This window comes from Phyllostomus discolor, chromosome 12 (assembly GCF_004126475.2).
Source record: "Phyllostomus discolor isolate MPI-MPIP mPhyDis1 chromosome 12, mPhyDis1.pri.v3, whole genome shotgun sequence".
NCBI lineage: Eukaryota > Metazoa > Chordata > Mammalia > Chiroptera > Phyllostomidae > Phyllostomus > Phyllostomus discolor.
In genome coordinates, this window is record NC_040914.2 from 5,312,216 (window position 1) to 5,316,127 (window position 3,912).

General features: G+C 40.0%; 1 non-coding gene across 1 annotated transcript; it reads left to right on the plus strand.

Annotated features, from left to right (window-relative positions):
* Positions 1–2,800: 2,800 nt before the first annotated feature.
* Positions 2,801–2,963, plus strand: LOC114511770. The gene has a single exon (XR_003685738.1). It is a non-coding gene; the product is annotated as a U1 spliceosomal RNA (small nuclear RNA).
* Positions 2,964–3,912: the final 949 nt, after the last annotated feature.

Sequence of the window (3,912 nt, forward strand, 5' to 3'; positions counted from 1 at the left end):
GGTGGAATTCTTATGTTTGTGTATTTTCAAGTGCAGCAAAGAATATATTTTCTGTCCTCCTCGAATTCTAAAATGCACGAATAATAAGTATGGTCGTTTACTTAAGATATTTTATTTTATTTTATTTTATTTTATTTTATATAGCATTTTATTTGCATTTCACACTGGCTCATAAAACAAATGCATGTAGCTTATATGAGAAAAATGAAATGAAATTTTAAAATGTTGTTTTCTCCTTTGTCTTATTTCCATATTACATACACAGTGATAAAATGTTACTATGTTCACATATTACATATGTTAAGTAATACACATTTACTCATATAAAATTTGCTTCACTGCATGTGTGGGTTAGAAGGGTGTTTTGTTTTGTTATTTTCACCTCTACAGGACCTCCCCCCTGACTTTCCTATACTTAACAGTGCTTCTCCTAAATAAAGAGTGTAGTTTTTTTGTTCCCATGAGTGGGGCCAATTCAATGATAACATATTACACATCAATTTGACCATACCATGACTTCTTCAACATCTACACGTGTCTACAAAAATTACAATAAACATGCTATATCTGGGGAATGGGAATTCAATTACACTAGGACAAAAAAATACCTGAATTAGACTTCTGGCCAAGGTGGAGGCATAGGTAGCTACACCTTGTCTCTTCACTCAACCAAAAGGAGGACAAAAACAAATTTAAGACAAAACGTAACCAGAATGGCAGGAAAACTGAAGTGTATGGAAGTCTGACAACCAAGGAGTTAAAGAAGAGACATTCATCCAGACCAGTGGGAGGGGCGGAGATGGGAAGCCGGGAGGAAAGGAATCACTACAAGGCAGCGGCTGGTGGAATGGATGGTCCAACACTTGTGTGCAGATAAACCAAGAGGAACAACTGGGGAGTGAGACAGACCATGGAACCCAGAGTTCCAACACAGGGAAATAAAGCTTCAAAACCTCTGGGAATGTAAAAGAGGCTATAAAAGCTTGTGGGAATTGGCAGTGGCGGGAGAAACTCCCAGCCTCATGGGAGAATTTGTTGGAAAGACCCCCGGGGTCCTAGAACATATACAAGCCCACCCACCTGGGAATCAGCACCAGGAGGGCCCAATTTGCTTGTGGGAAGTGGGAAAAGTGACTCAAAGCTGGCCGGGAGCTGAGCAAGCAGCATTGTTCCCTCTCAGACCCCTCATACAGCACCACAACACAGTGACCTGGATATCCCCGCCCTGGCAAATAACAAAGGCTTCACCCCTTAATATGTAACAAGTGCACTGAGATAAAATATTGTGGCCCAACTGAAAGAACAGATCAAAATTTCAAAAATAGAACTAAGTGATGAAAAGATAGACAACCTATCAGATGCAGAGTTCAACACACTGGTAATCGGGATGCTCACAGAAATGGTTGACTATAGTCACAAAATAGAGGAAGAAGTGAAGGCTATGCAAAGTGAAATAAAGGGAAATGTACGGGAAACCAACAGTGAAGGGAAGGAAACCGAGACTCAAATCAACAGTTTGGATCAGAAGGAAGAAATAAACATTCAACCAGAACAGAATAAAGACATAAGAATTCAAAAAAAAAAATGAGAAGAGGCTTAGAAACCTCCAGGACAACTTTAAACTTTCCAACATCAGAATCATAGGGATGGCAGAAGAAGAGGAAAAGCAAGAAATGGAAAACTTATTTGAAAAAAAAATAATGAAGGAGAACTTCCCCAATCTGGCAAAGGAAATAGACGTCCAGGAAGTTCAGGGAATCCCAAAGAAGTTGGATCCAAGGAAGCATACACTCAGGCACATCCTCATTATATTACCCAAAATGAAAGATAAGGAGAGAATCGTGAAAGCAGCCAGAGAAAAGGAGACAGTTATTTACAAAGGAGTTCCCATAAGACTACCAGTTGATTTCTCAAAAGAAAGCTTGCAGGCAAGAAGGAGCTGGAAAGAAGTATTCAAAATCATGAAAAGCTCCCAGTCAGGGCACTCAGTCCCCAGCAACTGCACATTGATGTTTCTCTCCCTCTCTCTCTGTCTCTCTGTCTCTCTCTTTCTCCCTCCCTTCCCTCTCTAAAAATAAATAAATAAAATCTTTTAAAAAATCATGAAAAGCAAAGATCCACATATCCAAGATGACTCTATCCAGCAAATCTATCATTTAGAATGGAAGGGCAGATAAGGTACTTCCCAGATAAGGTCAAGTTAAAGGAGTTCATCATCACCAAGCCCTTATGTGAAATGTTAAAGGGGCTTATCTAAGAAAAAAGAAGATGATCAAAATTATGAACAGTGAAATGACAACAAATTCACAACTAGCAACAGCTGAACCTAAAACAAAAACAAATACAAAGTAAACAAACAACTAGAACAGGAATAGAATCATAGGAATGGAGATCACATGGAGGGCTATCAGTGGGGAGTGGGACAGGGGAAAATGGGGGAAAGGTACAGGGAATGAGAAGCATAAATGGTGGGTACAGAATAGAGAGGAGGAGGTTAAGAATAGCATGGGAAATAGAGAATCCAAAGATCTTATATGTACAACCTATGGACAGGAACTAAGGTGGGGAAAAGAGGGGTGCAGGGTGGAGGAGAGTAAAGAGGAGAAAAAATGGGACAATTGTAATAGCATAATCAATAAAATACAAAAAAAGAGAGAGAAATACCTGATTTAGATGTAAGAAAAATATATAATATATGAGAAAAACTGTAAAAAATTTCCCTTTGTTTTCTTGAGCCCTGTCCCCATTGTATCCAGCGTTCTCCATACTGCTGAAAGAATACAATATTCTCTAAAATGAGACACTCACCTGGTAGGGGAAGTACCATATCAAGAAGGTGGTCTTCCCAGGATTAGGCCCACCCATTGTACCCTGTGTGTGCTGTCCTCTGTGATTTCTCCAAATGTGGGAAACTCGACTGAATAATTTATGGTAGTGGGGCTCTGCATTTGCGCTCTCTCCTGATAACTTGTGTTACAAGAGTAATTGTCTTCCCTGGCTGGTGTGGCTCAGTGGATTGAGTGCTGGCCTGCTAAAAAAAAAAAAGGTCACCAATTCAGTTCCCAGTCAGGGCACATGCCTGGGTTTCAGGCCACGTCCCAAGCAGGGGGTGCACAAGAGGCAACCACACATTAATGTTTCCCTCTGTCTCTTGATTCCTCCCTTCCCCCCTCTCTCAAAATAAATAAATAAATGAACAAATAAATACTTTGCCTCTTCGCACAACCAAAAGGACAAAAAATTCAAAGACAAAAAACAAGCAGAAGTACAAGAAAATTGAACTGTATGGAACAAAAACAAACTAATCAAACAACTAGAACAAGAATAGAATCACAGAAATTAAGATCACCTGGAGGGTTATCAGGGGAGAGGGGAAGAATGGGGGAAAAGATATAGGGGATAAGAAGCATAAATGGTAGGTAAAAAATAGAGAGGGGGAGGTTAAGAATAGCATAGGAGATGGAGAAGCCAAGGAATTTTGTACAACCCTTGGACATGAACTAAGGGGGTGGAGAATGCTGGTGGGAGTGGAGGTACAGTGTGGAGGGGAATAAAGGGGAGAAAAAAATGGGACAACTGTAATAGCATAATCAATAAAACATACTTTAAAATAGAAGAAAGTGATAACACACCTGTCAGTTTTAGGTTTTTTGAAAACAACGTGCAGTCTTTTGCTCATTCATTCACTCATTCATTCCTTAGAGATTTCAGCACTATAATGAGCAGTTTTGTCACAGGTGGGCACAGGCAATCAGGTTCTTGGTGATCGCAGACAAAGAATTGAACCAGACACACAGAGTTTATAGTATAAAGAGAGAGAGAGCAGATTTATTAAGTGATAGTACACTCCACAGAACATGGGAGTGGGCCAACTCTGAGCAGAGACTGACCTCAGGGGCTAGAGGGATTCTG